The 20,624-nt window shown below is 40.8% G+C and overlaps 1 protein-coding gene across 1 annotated transcript in view; it reads left to right on the plus strand.

Annotated features, from left to right (window-relative positions):
- Positions 1 to 3,275: 3,275 nt before the first annotated feature.
- rerg (RAS-like, estrogen-regulated, growth inhibitor) overlaps positions 3,276 to 20,624 on the plus strand; it is a 106,829-nt gene continuing 89,480 nt past the window's right edge. Inside the window, exon 1 of the mRNA XM_079552538.1 lies at positions 3,276 to 3,341. The gene's annotated coding sequence lies outside the window, so the exon portion shown is untranslated. The remainder of the gene's footprint in view (positions 3,342 to 20,624) is intronic.

Consider the following 20,624-nt stretch of genomic DNA (forward strand, 5'->3'; position numbering starts at 1 on the left):
ATTATTTAGAACTGTTTCTGATTTTTTGTTAATATGCTATCAGATTTGGTTTTAAGTCAGAATGTGAAAATATCATCATGTTATTTACATACACATTAAATCATCAACCAGGCTTTCATGCTCGAACAATCTTCAGAAAGTTGTCGACTTTAAACCTGATCAGCCTTTGTTCTCTCTACTTTTATTATAGTATTTTGACTAAGCCAACCTTTGGTGAGAGTGAGGGCATAGCCTATGGATGAACATTATGTTGCGTTTTGCCCATAGAACAGAAAGCTCCATGGGCCTAAATCTTTTACCTCCTTTAACAGAGGTCATTTGAGCAACCTCGCCCTTGTTAAAGCGTCAAGAATGTGAAATTCTGATCACATTTGGCACAATTTTTCAATAATAGAAAGTTGCAGACCCGGAGCAGATACAGATCCACGAGGTGAGGCGGATCCGTCGTGATAGTGCGCCCTCTGCTGGCAGGAGCAGATTCACGAGGGTATTTGGAAATATTTTATGTTTTAGTTTAAAGCAATACTAAGTAACTTGTTTACCTTAATAAATCCTTTCCATAGTTCCTCTGGGGGTAATGCAAGTGTTGATATGATGGTTGGAGGGTCTTTCATCTCCCCCTGGTGTCTCTGGCCAGAAAACCACAATTGCAACTTCCCTGCCACCGGACTGGAAACCAATACACACTAATGGAATCACGAAGAAGAAGCTAACAGGCTACCGGGTAAAGCTAACTGTGGGCTAGCGCCACTTTAAACAGTATTTACAGCCAAGTTTGAGTAAAAAAAATATCTCCACTGTATAATTGGATGTACAATATCCCTCTCTCCCTTCGCCTTTCCTGTCAGCGTAGTATTTACTCTCACGGACAAGTAATAAGTTACAAAAGTGCAACTTGCTACGACACCTGCAGTTGCGCTTATGGCCTTTAGGGGCAAAAGTTACTTAGTACTGCGTTAAAATCGTTAGGCTTAGGGGTAGGTTTAGATTAGATTATTTGTTAAAAATAACAAGTAATTTGCTGTTCAAAGTTATGCCATCTTTATCAATCAATCGAAGCATCTAGTTCTGTTCACAAGACTTCTGGTTTGTTATGATGAAAAATAAGAAATATTTCAGCCCTATAACTCCTCACGTGCGTGAAGCAGTTCAACATATCAATCCTCTTCCTAAAAGCTGATCGCTCTAGATCCGCCTTATCCAGCAGAGGGCGCACTATCAAGGTGGATTCGCTTCATGGTAGACAGTGTTAATTTCGTCGACTAAAATATTTAGTCTTAATTTTAGTCAAAGTGATATTTTTGACGACTAAAATTGGACTAAAACTAAATTAAAAGTTTTTCATGAGACTAAAACTATGACTAAAATGTCCAGATATTTTAGTCGACTAAAATAAGACTAAATAAAAATGAAAAAAGGAGAGAAATCATCCAAACTTCTATTGACCGTCTGGAAAAAGCCTCATATCATTTAACCTCTCACCACCGGCCTGTCCTCTTTGGCTATAGGTCTGTGTAACACCTGATTTGAAAGCTAAGACCCACAAAACTGATCTTTTTCCTCGCGTTGTTGCTGTGTTGTGTCACCTTTTTATTTTTTATGTTTTTTTGTCACATATTTGTTGAGTTTTTGTCACTTTTTTTGTTGAGTTTTTGTCACTTATTTTGTTGAGTCTTTGTCACTTTTTTTGTTGAGTTTTTGTCACATTTTTGTTGAATTTTTGTCACTTTTTTGTTGAATTTTTGTCACTTTTTTGTTGAGTTTTTGTCACATTTTTGTTGAGTTTTTGTCACATTTTTGTTGAATTTTTGTCACTTTTTTGTTGAATTTTTGTCACTTTTTTGTTGAGTTTTTGTCACTTTTTTGTTGAGTTTTTGTCACTTTTTTTGTTGAATTTTTGTCACTTTTTGATTGAGTTTTTGTCACATTTTTGTTGAGTTTTTGTCACTTTTTTGTTGAATTTTTGTCACATTTTTGTTGAATTTTTGTCACATTTTTGTTGAATTTTTGTCACTTTTTTGTTGAATTTTTGTCACTTTTTTGTTGAATTTTTGTCACTTTTTTGTTGCATTTTTCTCACATTTTGGTTGCATTTACATCCTTGTTTTCTTCTAATTTTTTGTGGCTGTTTTGCTGCTTCTTTCCCCAAGAAGCTTTTAGGTTAAAGCCAAACTGGAGAAAATGGGATCCGTTCAGGTGGGAGTTAAGAGGTTAAATTCTCTGCCAAATGATCAGCTCTGAGCTTTGTTCATGTGGAGCAGCCCCATGAAGTCGAGGACCTTGATTAAATATGATTATAATGAATATTATAAATGCAAAGTCGACTAATTTAGTCGACTAAATTGACATGCCATTTTAGTCGACTAAAACTAGACTAAAATTTAAAAGCTTTTTTTGACTAAATCTCGACTAAAATTAAATTACATTTTAGCCAAAAGACTAAAACTAAAATAAAATATGTTGTCAAAATTTACACTGATGGTAGACAGGGGCGGACTGGCCATATGTCCATTCTGGAAGAGCACAGAAGGGCCACTGGCTCTAGCTTTACCCAAATCTAAAAGCATCAAAATAGCGACAACAAAAAAAACATAAATGTGCCGGAAAAGCAACAAAAAAAGTGACAAAAAATGTGATGAAAAGTCAACAAAAACACGACAACAAAGCAACGAAAAGGCCACAAAAACGTGACAAAACCATAACCAAAAAATGATAGAAAAAAACAAACTTTGTAGGTCTCAGCTTTCAAATGAGGCGTTACATTGTTGCTCTCCAGCCGAGAAGCTTTTAGATTTGGGTAAAGCCGAACCTGGAGAAAATGCGCTCCGTTAAGTCGGGTGGTAAGTGTCACATTTACGCTAATTTGGGCAAAGGCCGGTCAGAGTCCAGGGCTGTTTTTCAGTCCCAGTCCGCCCCTGATGGTCGACCTGTCTCGGCTCCGAGTCTGCAGCTTTCCCCTCCTCCGATTTGGAATGATCATTTTCTGTTGTTATCATCCATTGTGCCACTAGAGTGCGCTCTCTCCTCGCGTCTGCGCTGTGGAGGCATCCGGCAGCCGCAGCAGCGCGAGCCGAGGCAGTGCGAGTGGGCTGCGCCGTGCGAGGACTCCCTCAGAGTCAGCTCCACTCCCTCCGTATATGAGGCCACCTCTGCCTGAGCCTCTGCACTCACTCTGCCCGCTCCGTCTGCACCGGACACCGAGTCTCTGACCAACCTCTCGTCTCATGCGCACACGACACGTGCACCGTCTCAGTCCGGGAGCCTCTGTGAAGGTCAGAAGAGGAAGATCCGATTCTTATTTTGGCGCAGTTTGCTCCTCAGCTGGACGTCCACTGTTATTGGTAAGTCCTGAATTCAACAGCCTTGAGGAGATGCGCTGCCACAGTCTGTGCTGCACATCAGGTTGACTTTTTAAGCCTTGGAGTCAGAATATGTATATGCTACTTTTTAGGGCTGAAACAACTAATCGATTAATCTACGTACGACTAATCAATTATAGAAATAGTCGACAACTATTTTAGTAATCGATTAATCGTTTTCTGGTTCACAAAGACTCAAATAGAGCAAAAATTACCTGAAAATGTAGTATTTTTGATGAAAACCCACTTTGTTTTTATAGCAAGTGTATGTAGTGCACTTTGTACATTGTAATTTTCATGAATATCTGTTTGTGTCTCATCCAATCAGAAGCAGAATTAGCGCCAAGAGCCTCCAACAAACATTTACTTTACGTTTACTCCATCAATACGTCCTCAAGCGGATCCACTTTATGTGATAAAAAAATAGAAAAAATAAAATTTTCCTACACCATTCATAGCCAAGCGACTAATTGATTAATCGTAAAAATAGTCAGATTAATCGATTACAAAATAATCGTTAGTTGCAGCCCTACTACTTTTATGAGTCTCTCTGTATCTCTGTTCATTATTATGTTTTCCCTTGTGCAGATGCATGTTTTTTCTTCCTGAAAACTACTGGTCATTTCGGTTGTGTTAGCCTACTGAAACACAAAGTGGGTTTGTGCAAAAGCAATAGCACCTAAACCTTTGATCATTCATGACCAATGGCTGACATGAACTAGTTTTCTATTTTGGCATCTAACTCCCATGATTTCCCTCTCACATCCACTGTCATCTGCGGATTTGCAACCATTCATTCACCTGGCGTTGGACATTTGTTTTGCTGTGTTGTGAATTCAAAGTTTGACAGGGACTGGCTGTGTGTTGCAAATTTGGAGTGTGTTTGTAGGGCTGCAGCAAATGGATTCAAAAACTGAAAGTAATTCAGATATCAGGAAAAAATATGCCTGTTCTCTACACGGCATCATCACAAACACCAGGCAGTTACATCAACGTGAGACCAGAATAATCTGAATAATCTTAATAATAATAATAATAATAATGAATCTGTTTTATATAGCACTTTTCTGGACACTCAAAGACGCTTTACATTGCATTATTCATTCACTCCATACTTGGTGGTGGTAAGCTACTATTGTAGCCACAGCTGCCCTGGGGTAGACTGACGGAAGCGAGGCAACCAGTCTGCGCCATCGGCCCCTCCGACCCCCACCAACCACTCACTCACTCACTCCATTCGCTAGGCTTCCTGGTGTTACTAAACGGTCTCCCATCCGACCAGGCCCTTCCCTGCTCAGCTTCCAAGGTCTGACGGGATTGGGCATCGCAAAGGCGGTATGACCACTATCTTGTGATTTTTACAGAAAACCCCCCCACAAAAAACCCTAAAACTATACATCCTTAATCACTATACTTCCTCTTGATCAAAGAATGGATTTGGATGAGAACCTAGCCTTGTGTTGACTTTTGAACATCTCCATGGAAACCGGAGACGTACCCACTCCCGGTAAAGTTACAGTCATGCCGCAGGGGAGGTGAGCCGCTCACAGTTTGTTTGTGTCTTTATTTTTCAATGATGAAAATATCTCTCATAAAATATGTATTTCATTTTGATTTATTGGGAAAAATTCTATGCAGTGTGGCTTTAACTATGTGAAACGCTTTGGGTGACTTGTGCGCTATAGATACAGACAACATCTCTGGAATTGCCCATATATGGTCATTTTTGAAAACAGTTAAGGGGGAAAACAATTGAGAAAAAATGTAACTTTCTCTAATTATTCAAAAACTACTTTAACAAATGCTGAATTATGAATATAGATACAGACGGCATCTCGTCATAGAAGGGGGCGTGGCTTCGCCGAGGGGGAAAATAGAATCTTTAGAGAAACACAATTTTCCCTCTTTTTTGCCATTTTCTGGTGGAATATGAACTTATTTATCACATACAAATAAAGTCAGGTGTAAATCGGGCCCATATGGATGTTTTCTCACAGCAGATTGTTCAGTAGAAGTGAAAAAACGGCAGTTGTAGCAAGCGCTAGCTAACCGTTAGCATTAGCCTGATGCTAACATGTAGCATCAAGTTAGCATTCCCCGTTATTCATGTATTTATGGGCTGATAAACCACTTTGCTCCTCCCCATGTCTTTGTATCATTATTTAGTAGAAAACTATATTCATATTTCAGCGTTTGTTAAAGTAGTTTTTGAATAATAAGAGAAAATATACATTCTTTCAAAATTGTTTTCCCCCTTAACTGTTTTCAAAAATGACCATATATGGGCGATTCCAGAGATGCCGTCTGTATCTATAGTTTTCTAGTAAATAAAGATACAAAGACATGGAGAGGAGAATAAAGTGGTTCAACAGCCCATAAGTACATAAATATCGGAGAATGCTAACTTGCTTCATGTTAGCATCGTGCTAATGCTAACGCAAGCCACGACTGCCCTTTTTTCACTTCTACCGAACAATCTGCTGTCAATAAACATACACATGGACCTGATTTAGGCTTGACTGTATTTGTATGTGATTGATTTGTTTATATTTGGGCAGAAAATGTCTAAAAGAGTGAAAAATTGTGTTTCCCAAAAGATTCTATTTTCCCCCTCGGCGAGGCCACGCCCCCTTCTATGACGAGATGCCGTCTGTGTCTAGACAAATGAACTTCCATTCCAATATCTGGCTTAAATTTGGCAAAATTATGGCAAAACCGAATTTGATTAGCCAACTATTTGCAAAAATAATGATTGACTATCCTGCCTACCAACCCTAAGCGTCAGTAATGATCATCCTTTGGTCATTTTCCTCCTTGTTGTCGATATATTTTTAAGACTGGTGAAAAACAGATGGCACAGAGATTGTCACAGTGGAACCACATAGTCTTTTCTAGTCATATAAATGAACTGTTGCATTACTATAGACACACTGGTGGGAAAAATAGCCGGTTTGTTGTTTTTGTTGATCTTCAGGTGGAGGACAGAGACACTACAATTGTATTAGCCTTGCGTTTGCACTGGAGTATTTTCCATTTTCCCTGGAGTTAATCGGAGTCACCGCTTTGCACGCACACCTCCTCACTGTCAGCGGCGGCCGTGACGGATGCGGTTGCATAACAGGACTCACCTCGGTCTGCTGTACAGGTGGGCGGGAGGAAGACAAACCGCTGCGGTGTAAAATTAAACTGTTATTTATGGATGTGTCGAGAAGAATGTGGTTTTGAGTCCCAAGTTTCTCTCAAGTCCTCGTTGTTTGTGTCAAAGTCCGGGTTTAGCCCCTTAACTCCCACCTGAACCGAGCGCATTTTCTCCAGTTTGGCTTGACCCCAGTCCAAAAGCTGCAACAAAACTGAGACGAAAACAATGATGGAAATGTGACAAAAAAGTGAGAAAACATTGGCAAAAAAGTGACGAAAAATTGATGAAAAAGTGGCAAAAATGTCACAAAAATGTCACAAAAATGTCACAAGAAATTGACAAAAAATTGACGAAAAAATGACAAAAATGTGACAAAAATGTGACAAAAAAATTACAAAAATGTGACAAAAAAATTACAAAAATGTGACAAAATGTGACATAAAAATGACAAACATTTGATAAAAAATTGACCAAAAAAAAATACAAAAATGTGATAAAAATTTGACAAAAAAATTACAAAAATTTGACAAAAAATTTGACAAAAAATTACAAAAATGTTACAAAAATGAGTTGAATACCCAACAAAAAATGATAGAGAAAAAAAATCTGATGACGTGAGGAAAAAGATCCTCTCGGTTCAGGCGGGAGTTAAGAGGTTAAGCTTTCAGTTTGCAAGTCCAAGTACTGAATGTGCAAATCCACGTGATAAACAAAGTCTGAGTTTGAGCCCAAGCCGAGTCACTATCACTTAAAGGGGGGGTATTATGCAAAATCGACTTTTTCGAGCTTTACATCATGTTATTATGACATTCCCTCATTAAAAACATGCCTGAAGTGTTGCCTTGGCACATTCACATATTTTTGAGTAATCTGTAAAAACTCTGATGGCGGCCATTTTAGGGATAGGTTTGCCTGAGTCCTCCTAGGAACGCCCCCACCTCCTGGAGACGCCTCCGAGCTTTCGTCACCAGCCGAGTAACCAACCACTGCTCCTCAGCAGAACCCCCTCCCCACTGATGCCACAGACAGCGTGTAGAGGGGGCGTGTCGGAAAGGGAAAGGGTCAGAGGTTCTTAAAGAGACAGAGGCCTATTTCAAGACATTCACTACAGCCATTTTGAGAGAGCAATTTTATACAAGGCAGTTATTCTAATTTACTGCATTTACAGACCAACAGAAGGTTTGGTCATCATTGTAGTGTGATATAGACTGGTGTCTGTGTGATTGAAAAAGCATAATAACCCCTTCTTTAAAAACCGAATCCAAGTCCAGCCCATTTAAGAAGAGTTTTCTTATTATTTTCCCAAGCTCTGTTGTAACTATTTTCGCCTGCATCTGCTTTTTATTGCATTGGTTACTCTTTGTTCTGGTTGATTTTTACCATTCATTGCAGATGTTTCAGATTATGTCATAGGCGTCTGCTGAAACGGTGTCGTAAACAGTGTAAGTGATAACTCGGAGTTGCTGTGCCCTCAAGAGCAAAAGCATTTGAGTAAAGGCAACAGTGATGCTCAAGCTCAAATCTTTCCTAGCAATTAAAGCCACGCTGCCTAGAATTTCATCCAATACATTTTTATTATATTTTATGACAGATATTTTCATCATTGAAAAATACCTCATAAATATACAAACAAACTGCTGTGAGCAGATCACCTAAAACATGACTGTAAGTTTACCAGGAGTGGGTACGTCTCCAGGGGGGAAATAGAATCTTTAGAGAAATACAATTTTCCACTCTTTTCAGCCATTTTCTGGTGGAATATGAACTTATTTATCACATAAATAAAGTCAAGTGTAAATCGGGCCCATAGATACAGACGGCATCTCGTCATAGAAGGGAGCGTGGCTTCGCCGAGGGGGAAAATAGAATCTTTAGAGAAAAACAATTTTTCACTCTTTTAAGCCATTTTCTGGTGGAATATAAACTCATTTATGACACATAAATAAAGTCAGGGCCCATATGGATATTTTATCACAGCACATTTTTCAGTAGAAGTGATAAAACGGCAGTTGTAGCTCAGGCTAGCTAACATTAGCATTAGCCCGATGCAAACATGTAGCATCAAGTTAGCATTCTCAGTGTTTTATGTATTTATGGGCTGTTGAACCACTTTGCTCCTTTCCATGTATTTGTTTCTTTATTTAGTAGAAAACTATAGCTAATGCTGAATTAGAAATAAAGTATTTTTTGAATAATTAGAGAAAGTTTAGATTTTTCTCCAAATTGTTTTCCCCCTTAATTGTTTTCAAGCATGACCATATATGGGAAATTCCAGAGATGCCGTCTGTATCTATATGGATATTTTCTCACAGCAGATTTTTCAGTAGAAGTGAAATCTAGCTAGTGCTAGCTAACCGTTAGCATTTGCCCGATGCTAACATGAAGCATCAAGTTAGCATTCTCTGTTATTTATGTATTTATGGGCTGTTGAACCACTTTGCTCCTCCCCATGTCTTTTTATCATTGTTTAGTAGAAAACTATATTCATATTTCAGCGTTGGTTAAAGTAGTTTTTGAATAATTAGAGAAAGTTTAGATTTTTCTCCAAATTGTTTTCCCCCTTAACTGTTTTCAAGCATGACCATATATGGGAAATTCCAGAGATGCCGTCTGTATCTATATGGATATTTTCTCACAGCAGATTTTTCAGTAGAAGTGAAAATCTAGCTAGTGCTAGCTAACCGTTAGCATTTGCCCGATGCTAACATGAAGCATCAAGTTAGCATTCTCTGTTATTTATGTATTTATGGGCTGTTGAACCACTTTGCTCCTCCCCATGTCTTTTTATCATTGTTTAGTAGAAAACTATATTCATATTTCAGCGTTGGTTAAAGTAGTTTTTGAATAATTAGAGAAAGTTTAGATTTTTCTCCAAATTGTTTTTCCCCCTTAACTGTTTTCAAACATGACCATATATGGGCGATTTAGTTTGTTCCTCATCCAAATCCATTCTTTGATTACCCGCTGCAGAAATAGCATTTTCTATGTTGAGCTGGTCAAGGGAAGAATGTTTTGTACTGATGGCAACAGTGTAGTGCAAAAATGTTACGCAGTGTGCCTTTAACCTCTCGGAAATATGTGGCTTCCATATGCAGTTAGGAATAGGGTTAAAAGGAAACTAAGAAACCCTATACCAGAAGTAGTCCAAAATTATACATACCAGGTCTAAACTTGGACTAAACAAGCCATTCTTGTGAAACCCAGTGATTGTGCTTTCAGTTACTTACTATGTGAAAAATACTAAAAAGTACTATTAGAACCCTTGTACTCCAGTTTGAGAAACCCTGACTGCACTACAAGTCTTCCTGGCAACTGGAACCTGACCAAAAACCAACAAATGCTATCAACATTTTAGTTGGAGGCCAATGCACACTTTGTAATATGGCTTTCAGGAGGAACACGATAAGAGCTTCATGTGCGTCACACTAGTGCATGGTGATGAAAAGTGTGGGACTCTATGTTTCCAAATGTAGCTGCTGCTCCCGGTTTGAACAGGCAGATGACAAATGAAACCTACAAAAAGCGTAGCACAGTATGTTAATCTCAACAGAAACACCATTTTCTTTTTGCAAAGTTAGTTCAATAATACCATACGTCTATATCTTCAAACTTTGAAAGTGCGCATGCTCTGGATCAATCTCCACCGCGCTCCGTTTCCCCCCTCGATCTCAGATTAAGATTCATGACGGCCCATTGTTACATGTAGCTGTGACCAAGATGATGCGTATCGGGTTTCCTCGGCTCTTGCTCTGTGTGGTCGAACAGCATTAGCATTCAGGAGCATTTACGTTGTTACATAATACTCCCCGTCTTAGCGGACACAGCTCATCCGTGTCACAGCAGCCAAGTCCTGGGATATAACAGGGGTCTCCCAGGGCTCTGCTTCCAACTGTAGTCTGGAGCAAACAGATACAACATACTGTACATACATAGAGCAAGACCTGAATATTAAAAGGGTCGATATCATGCAAAATCAACTTTTTTGAGCCATTGAACCCTCATTCTGCTGTGGTAAGCATAAAAAGTTAAACGTAACTCACCGCCTTTCACAATAATTTCACTCGTGTCTAAGCTGATCATTGTACCGTGCATTTCCATCACCATAGCTGCCTGACCAAACAGCACACATCCCACTTCTTCTTCTTCTTCTTCTTCTCTGACAAATTGTGTTGATCTTATCTCGCACTTCCAGCAACACATCCCCTCTGCCATTCAGCTGGACTTTGTTGTTGCTGTGATTCACCACTCGATTTGGCCGAGCACTGGGGAGAAAATAGTGCACACTGCCTGCTTCAATAAAAGGCTGACGTATCGTATGATGGTATTATCCAGAGCTGGGTAATAAAAAGCAATAACATCCGTAGTTCTCAACCGGTGGCTCGGGACCTAAAAGTGGGTCGGATGACCATTTTGAGAAGCCCGGCCAGCCAGAATACGCATAGTCTGGGATCAGGGGTGATTTCTTCGGATTCCTGATGGGCCTGATTGACATGTGTATTAAAGGGGCTAGAGGCAAGTTGGCCATTTTATACCCACTACTGCCACCTCAGGTCATACGTGTAACTGCAGCTTCTATATTAAGCTCGTGCATGACGGCACTTCGGACCCGAATGAACACCTGAGTGACAGTGCAGGATTTTAGAGGCAGTTGTGGTGAACAGGTCTGGGCTCATTCTACACATGAGGACATGGCTGGAACAAGTAGAGGGAGGAAAATACATAATTCTAACATTTTTAAACTCCTTATAGTCCCTTTCAGAAATGCTGGATATGATGCACGTGGCATGTGGCGTATTTTGTAAGGACGTTAGTAGTTTAACAATGGCATCTTCCAGAAGAGCAGAAACAAACGTGAATGATCTGCATTTTTGCCTCAAAAACTGGAGGATACAAGGAGAGGAGTCATTAGCAACAGATTATAAAAATTGGAGACTTTAATGGCTTTTTCAATCAATGTACGTTTGGAATGATGAAGCATCAACATCTACGCAGGTACATTTTTGTTAAGTACATTAAAGAGACTAAAGGTCAAAGGTCAAATTTATTTATAGAGCACATTTACAAACAGCAGCCACTGCCCCAAAGTGCTGTACAGATACATAAAATAAAACAATCAACATTTAATACAAATAGAATAATAAAATCAACATGAGAAAAATGCTCAGCTCAGCTCGTGCCGAAGGCCAGTGCAAAAAGTGAGTCTTCAGCGAGCGCTTGAAACTCTCCAAAGCAACAGGTCTGAGCTCATTCTACACATTAGGACATGGCTGGAACATGTAGGGGGAGAAAAATACTTAATTTTAACATTTTCAAACTCTGGATCGTCCCTTTAAGGAAAATATTTTACTTGGTTAATTCCGTCTTCCTGTCTTGACAACGTAGTCTGTGGTTGGATCGATATAACACCTTTTGAGATGTGATTGGTGGCTTGCAAAGTTCTAGACAGTCCTACTGTTGAACGATACAGAAAGCTGTATATTTTTCAATATTTGTTCTTAAAAAGGATTAAAAAAAAACTTTTGTCTGTTTTGATGTTGTTTCATCTTCGAAAGTTCATCTCATGCTTCTTCAATGATAATTACTGAGAAAATTATTTTGCTTTAAACAGTATATCACAAATTCAATTCTTATTCGCGTCACGGCTTGTTATTCTATTCTTATTCTTTTTTCTCTGGGGGCCACATCGTCGTTCCTGACTGTGATGTGGGGCCGGGCTGGGTTGGCTATAACATAGAATTGTATGACCCAGACCAAAATGCAGCAAGCCTGTGTCACACTCTTCATTTACCACGTGGCTGTAATGTGTTGTTTATATCCTGATCTCTTATTATGTCAGTGCCCTCTGCTGGTCACGTGTGGAATACTTTCCTTTTTTAAATTTAAGCTGCCCCCTAGTGGTTGGAGTGAGCAAACTGGTTATTTCTTTACAAATCCATAACTCCGCACAGGAATGGGCCAGAGACTTATACTTTTTTATTTTACATACTCAGGAATTCACGCTCCTCAAAGGGCCACATTACGGGCCTTGACCTTGACACATGAGTTCTAGAGGGATTGTGGATCCTGAAGCCCTACCAGTTGAGAACACCGACATTTTACTCTTGTGATATGCCTTTCCTTCCAACATACTCTAACTTCTCCTTGAGTCGAAACCTTTTGACTGAAATGAGCTTTAAGAATAGTTTAACACTGCAAGATTTGTTACATGCTTTTTTTTTTCAGAATTGCCCAAATTTTTAAATGTATTTGGTGTTGTCATTGTTGTATGCCTGACTGTAAATGTCCTCAAAGTCATGGCTCTGTCAGTCAGCGCCAGGGCAGCAGTGGCTATAGTGGGGAGTGAACATACATACATGAATTATTATTATTTCTTTGGACGCTGAGCCCAGAAAATTGAGAGTGCTGTTTGGAATGAGAATCATGTAAATGCATAAAAATCCAAACATGACCGAGAGCATGAGCATATGTTTCACCAGATCTATTTTTTTTATTCTCTTTTTCTGACTTTTCACGTCTACTTGACTCTTACATGACTTAATTTGGCAACTTTACCCTCATGGGCAACATCCTGGGCCGAGGAACGCGTCCATAAACATCACATTCACTGCAGTTATGAGGCGGCAAGTGTCCAGGGTATTTAGTTCTAGTTTGAGCTGTTTTGTTCACGCTCTTGACCGTATATGGAGACGACAGTGTGCCATTTCAGACGGAGTGGAGGTCTGTCTCTCAGCAGGGGTCAACATGGAAGCCCAACACGCGGTTTAACTGTTTTTTTCATCCGCATTTTTTTTTATAGGAAATGTATGCCAAGAAGGAAACCAATGCAGAGAAAATGCCAGTTGGCGCCTTAAAACATGTGTTCAGAATGCAACTGGTATTTTTTCAGAACCTGTTCCAAAAAAACGGAATGAATCGGAGCTTATTATAATCTCGGCCTTGAAGAAAGACACCTTATTAAGTTTCTTATCAACTATTACATGAATGTGCGACGTTGTGCGTGTGCTTAAAAGTGACCCTTTTCCCTTCAGCTGCTCTAGCTTCAGAAGTGTCTGGACTTCTGAGGAAGGCTGAAGAAACCCCTCTCTAATGACACACTGCCTCACACACCGCCCTCAAATGTAAAACATAATGGCCACTTTTTTATTTCACGCGGCAAAGCATTTACGGTGTGGTTTGCATTGATATGTGTTGTACTTTGCTAATTTCATTTACAACAATAATGAACAGTGGCATTAGTGTTGCTATTTTTAATGCCATCCCAGTGCCTCCTGCAGCATAACCTTTGGGAGTCCCGACAGGTGCTGTATGAATGTGTTTCCTGTTTGAGAGAAGTAGAGTATTTCACTCCACCTTTTCATTCCACCTGCGAATATAACCTTGCCCTTGCAGAATTATTTTGAATGAATCAGGCAGTCTTCACCTCTTCCTCAGCACATTCAGCTTTATCTGCAGACGCTGTGGTACTTTTATAATCTTGGGTCTTATTATACTCTCTCTCCCCCTCTCTCTCTCTCTCTCTCTCTCTCTCTCTCTCTCTCTCTCTCCCTCTCTCTTTATCTCTTTCTCTCGCTCGCTTTCTGTGTCTGTCTGTCTATCTCTCTATGTCTCGCTCTGTATGTCTCTTTCTGTCTGTCACTCTCTCTCACTCTGTCTCTCGCTACCTCTGTCTGTCACTGTGTCTCTCTCTCTCTCTTACTCTCTCTCTGTCTGTCTGTCTGTCTGTCTCTCTCTCTCTCTCTTTCTCTCTCCCTCTGTCTGTCTCTCTCTCTCTTCCTCTGTCTGTCTCTGTGCCTCTCTCTTTCAATCTCTCTCTCTCCCTCTCTCTCTCTTTCTGTATGTCTCTCCTCTCTCTCTACATATCTCTCTCTCTCTCTCTCTCTCTGTCTCTTCCTTCTCTCTCTCTCTCTCTCTCTCTCCTTCTCCCTCTCTCTCTCTCTCTCTCTCTCTCTCTCTCTGTGTGTCTCTCTCTTCTCTCTCTCTCTCCTTATCCCTCTCTCTCTCTCTCTGTCTCTCTCTCCTTCTCCCTCTCTCTCTCTGTCTCTCTCTCCTTCTCCCTCTCTCTCTCTCTCTGTGTCTCTCTCTCTCTCTCTCTCTCTCCTTCTCCCTCTCTCTCTCTCCTTCTCCCTCCCTCTCTCTCTCTCTCTGTGTCTCTCTCCTCTCTCTCTCTCTCTCTCTCCTTCTCTCTCTGTCTCTCTCTCTCTCTGTCTCTCTCCTCTCTCTCTCTCTCTGTCTCTCTCCTCTCTCTCTCCTTTTCTCTCTGTCTCTCCTTCTCTCTCTGTCTCTCTCTGTCTCTCTCTCTGTCTCTCTATCCTTCTCTCTCTCTCTCCTTCTCTCTCTCTCTCTGTCTGTCTCTCTCTCTGTCTCTCTCTCTGTCTCTCTATCCTTCTCTCTCTCTCCTTCTCTCTCTGTCTCTCTCTCCTCTCTCTCTCTCTCTCCTTCTCTCTCTCTCCTTCTCTCTCTCTCTCCTCTCTCTCTCCTTTTCTCTCTCTCTCCTTCTCTCTCTCCTTCTCTCTCTGTCTCTCTCTGTCTCTCTCTCTGTCTCTCTATCCTTCTCTCTCTCTCTCCTTCTCCCTCTCTCTCTCTCTCTCCTTCTCTCTCTCTCTCTCTCTCTCTCTCTCCTTCTCTCTCTCTCTCACTCTCTCTCTCCTTCTCTCTCTCTCTCTCTCTCTCTCTGAAACAAGTGCTCAGGGGGCAGTAAATGCAGGGAGGACACAGCAGTAACACAGGCTGCAGTGTCTAACAGGCCCAGTCCTTTTGTTGTGTCTTTTCTAGAGCTCATTACATCCAGACATCAGCGCTCACACGTCACGCACAGATAATAGAGGTCACCTGATACTTTCAGTGAGGCTGGAGGGACCGGGGTTTACTGTTGGACGGGATCAGGGGAACAGTGCGGATCATGTAAAACTAACGATGAACTGGGGCTGCACAGTCATTTATTTATTGATCTAAATCATTCATTATCAAGACCAAAATAAATGGGTAAAATCTATACATTTGACAATAGAATATTCCTTTGAGGATTCCTTTGGTTTCCGTTTTTCAAAGTTCCTTTTGGAGTCGCCCCTGGTCCCTAGGGGGTGTTACTGCAGCAATGCTAGTCCCGCTCCATGAGGACAAAAGAAAAGCGCTTTTCTCGCCCATCGCTCAGGACTCACCTGGCATCAAAAGATCATAATTTAGTATATTAAGGAATTACAATAGTATATTAAAGGGATACAGTGGTACCCAGCACTAAAACTAAATTCCTCAGCACATTCAGCTTTAATCTGCAGAAGCTGTGGTACTTTTTTAATCTTGGGTCTTAATATACTCTATCCTCTCTCTATGTATCTCTGTATCTGTAGCTCTCTGTCTGTCTGTCTGTCTGTCTGTCTGTCTGTCTGTCTGTCTGTCTGTCTGTCTGTCTGTCTGTCTGTCTGTCTGTCTGTCTGTCTGTCTGTCTGTCTGTCTGTCTGTCTGTCTGTCTACCTCTCTCACTCTCACTCTATCACGCTCCTTCTCTCACTCTCACTCTCTCTTTACTTCTTTCTCTGTCTCGCCCTCTCTCTTTACCCCTGTCTCTGTGTCTCTCTGTCTGTCTGTCTGTCTACCTCTCTCACGCTCCTTCTCTCTCCCTCTCTTTACCTCTTTCTCTGTCTCTCACTCTCCCTCTCTCTCCCTCTCTCTCACTCTCCCTCTCTCTCCCTCTCTCTCACTCTTCCTCTCTACCCCTCTCTCTCTCTACCTCTATCACTCTCCCTCTCTCTCTACCTCTCTCACTCCCTCTCTCTCCCCCTCTCTCCCCCTCTCTCTCTCTACCTCTCTCACTCTCCCTCTTTCTCTCTACCTCTCTCTCTCCCTCCCTCCCTCTCTCTCTATTATTAAGGAATTAATAATAGAGGAATACTAGAATAATATATTAAGGAATTAGTATTTTAAGGGGATAATACCCAGCACTAAAATTAATACTGTTTTGTAGAATTACTTTGGAGTATAGTAGTGGGTAGAAAGAACATTTACTTTTACTCATTTGTGCACGTTAGCCCTGTATTTTCTGTCTCTTTAAAAGCTAAACACAGTTACTTCTCAATCTACCGTTTTAGGTTTAAAATGCTTCCCTTTTTATGTGCTATGGAGGTCAAGTCCAGATGTTTTATGCACCAAATTGTATGAAACGTAAAATACTTGACATGGTGGCCCAGCGGTTAGCACTTGTGCTTCACAGCTGCTCCAGGTTTGATTTCCGGCCGGACGGGATCTTTCTGTTGCTCTTGAGCTGAACCAGGCCTAAACACGCCACACTTTCATGCAGCTGCTTCACTTGTCAAGAGCTGACTTGAAACAATCCAAGTTTTGTTTTGCTGATTTCAGCCTTAAACACGTGAAGCCCTACGTCCCTGTTGACCTCTTCAGCAGAAAGCACACATTGTCATGGGCATTTGAGAATCGTTTTGGGAGAGTACCCTGTGGAGAAGTGTGTCCTTTTTGCTCGGGCAGATGGATCTGGGTGGTGCAGCGGTTGAGGAGATTACAGAGTTTCCAAACCCAGGGAGGAGCCTGAATGCACCACAGGCTAAAAAAGACACCAGCCACAGCCCTGTCATCCAAGAGCAGCATACAATGAGCTGCTGCGAAAGACCTCGGAAACACAATGGCACGGGTGGAGCAGTGTTGAACTTTCACACAACAATAATGCAGTAAAGCTTTAAACGGAGGCTGGAAATAAAAAGGAGAGTGGTCAGCAGGGGAGCGCACAAAAACAGTGGGAATGTGTGCATCTGCTGTTTCAACTCATGTGCGTCCAATTTTCCCACAACAACTAACTCTACGTTCAGAAGCAGCCTTCATACTGCTTTTTCTAGAATTTTATGTTAGAAAATTCCAAGGTGTACTATCCATCATTATGTCTGCTCTGCGTTAGGCAATTTTACAATATACAATAAAGAGACAATACAGTTGCTTCTTGATTAAGGGGAGACACTACAGGCAAAACTCAATTTTTTCAGTTTTCAGGTTTTCGGCCAAATTGGTCTCTGAACATATAAGCTTTCACCCGGAAACAGAAAATATGCCTAATCTTCACAATAACATGTTTAAATATTGCGCTGATTCAATGTTCCCCCATAGACTTATATGGGAGAGCACAATTTCAAGGGCCTTTTTCTCAAAACACATTTTTCTGTCATTGTGGCGACACTACGTCCACGTCAGTCGGACCTAAAGACTTCACATTTTCCAGCCTTGGACTGAACAATATTTGGAAGATTTTTTCAGAGGGATTTTTTTATTATTTAATCCCTTAAGCCCCATTTAGTGAGGTTTGAATGTCAAAAAATGAGGCGAAAATTACATTTTTACAAGTTTTCCCACTAAAATACAGCTTATTTTAAAACTAAACAAGAAATCCAAAATCCCCTCTGAAAAAGTCTTGGCAACTCATTTATCAATAAAATGAAACCATAAATTTGAATGTAGCTCTATCCATTATTCAGATTTCGTCGCCGAAAAGATGGGAAATTTGGGGCATTTTTAGGCATAAAACACCTTGTTCTTATATGTATTTTTTTCTCACATTTATGCCAGTAATCTACAGCAAAAGTTTCAAATTGATATATGTAAAAATACATTTTTTTCCCTATTCACCTGCAGTGTCTCGCCTTAAATAGCACAAATTGTTTTTTTCATTTGAAACAATTAAAAAGACTAACATTTATTGCGGGACAGAACTGGCATTAATGTTCCGAGCCTCATTAAAGGTTTAAGGCTCAGCTAAAACCACCAAGTTGAATGTTTCACTGCATTGATCACGCTGCAAACAGTTTAACATGTGACCTACAATGAAAAAAAGGTCACCCAGATAGATACCCAAAGCACAATACATCACACTATTATTCATTCTTTCCCCCCATGACCACCTCCAATCATTTGCACACGTACTGCACCCATGCAGGGAATTGGAGCTGTCGCATGTGTGGTCATAGCTGGGATCAAATGTCCAACCACTCCACTACCTGAATCTTAAAGGAACAGGCCACAGTTTTTCCATATTTAGATATTTTACCTGAGCTTGGACAAGTTGATACGTACCTGTCTGGTCTTTGTGCCCGTGGAAGAGCTTGGTCGCTTCTAACTTCACCGAATGTGGAGCTATGGGACAATACTGGGAGAGGCCAAATGCTAACAACATCTTTGGTCTTTTTGCGTGACTGAGCGGACGCACAAAGACCAGACAGGTACGCATCAACTCGTCTAAGCTCAGGTAAGAACATATCTCAGTATGGGAAGACGGTGGCCTGTTCCTTTAACCCATCAAAATCAAACTGAATCAAACTTCTATGCGATGTTTTTCTTTTGCAAGCCGACAAAATTAATCTCAAGCTCATTCTTAAAGTTCCATATAATCTGAACAGCCCGATTTTTAGTGTGGATGAGTTTAGAAGAAAGTTTCATACCTTTCAGGCTGTTCAAACACAGTAGACTTCAAGGGTGCAATATGGATTTTTCTCTTCGACAAATAAAATTCAGTTTGAAATCAATAAAAAAACAGGTCCTGTACTTTTAAGAGGGACAATAAACTGTGGCGTTCAGCATTTCAGTCAAATACTGTCCCCATGTTCCATAATAGTATTTACTCAGCGTATTGAATAATTCATGTGCATCTCCTATTTAGCCTTGCTTAGACTATAGGCTATGTTTATCCCCATATAAGGACTTAAGAAAAGCCCTTTCTTTGCCTTTGTACTGTAATCAGCTCACTCTCCACTCTCCACCAGCCTCTTGACCTTTTGCCATGCGGCCGTTTCTGAAAGTCTATTGACGTCACCCTTCGAGAGAACAATAACTCGCATTTCCATAAGTTCACAAGGATAACTCCGACTTGGACCATATGCACGGTGTAATTGCTGGGGGCCAATGTAAACGGTACAAATCAAAGACATGTGTGGTGGGCTGAGGAGAGCTGACTGGATGCTAATGATTTAACAGTGAGTGACAGATGTAATAGCCCTGTGCAGATCTCTCGTGTAATGCGTTTAGGGAGTTTGGGCAGCACTGATTGGAAGAGCATAAAAGACGCGTGCACTGTATGACGTTGTGCATTGTACGAGGTTAAAGGCTTCCCGAGGCTCCCTTTATTTGGAGTTTGCATGTTCTCTCTATGTCTGGGGGTGTTTTACATGGGCACTCAGGTTTCCCCCATTGACCAAAAAGGTAATTCTTACCAAGTTCTTGGATCAATATCTGAAGATGGGTGGCCGGTTCTGACAGATTGATCATAGGAAGGACGGGCCAGCTGCAGACTGCAAATATCCCTATAGGGACTCAGTGCAGTTACATTAGCGGCGGGTAAGTTGATTTTCCCCACTTAGTCCAATTGCTGCTGGTTTTCTTTAAACACGACTCTAGGGGTGGCATAAGAGTGCATGCTCCCCAGCAGCAACCAGCCACAGTTGCAGTTAATATATTTGAACATATTAGCACATCAGCTTTTCATTGATAAACAACATTAGTACTCTTATGATGTTTATCTGTTAATGGCCCATTAAAGCAGTACTAAGTAACTCTTCCCCCTAGAGGCCATAAGCGCAACTGCAGGTGTAGTAGCAAGTTATGATTTTTTAACTTATTAATTGTCTTGGAGAGCTGACAGGAAAGGCGAAGGGAGAGAGGGTTACTGTGCATCCAATTATACAATGGAAAAAAAAAATTCACTCAAACTTGTCTGTAAATACTGTTTAAAGTGACGTTAGCCCGCAGTTAGCTTTGCCCGTTAGCCTGTTAGCTTCTTCTTCGTGATTACATTAGTGTGTATTGCTTTCTCCGCACCGGTGGCAGTCAAGTTGCAAACATGGTTTTCTGGCCAGAGACACCAGGGGGAGATGAAAGACCCTCCAATCATCCCATAAACACTTGTATTACCCCCACAGGGACTACGGAAAGGATTTATTAAGGTAAACACGTTACTTAGTACTGCTTTAACGAAGGCACTGTTCTGTTTGCATACAGCAAGTACCAGTTCACACCCCCAGCCTATGTTACAAAAATTGTTGAGCTATGGCATTATTTTTAATCATATTAAGGAATAATGCCAGTGTGAATGCAGGCTAATGCCAGCCCAAGATATAACTAATAGGTCACAGTTATAC

Source organism: Gobius niger (genome assembly GCF_951799975.1).
Source record: "Gobius niger genome assembly, chromosome: 2".
NCBI lineage: Eukaryota > Metazoa > Chordata > Actinopteri > Gobiiformes > Gobiidae > Gobius > Gobius niger.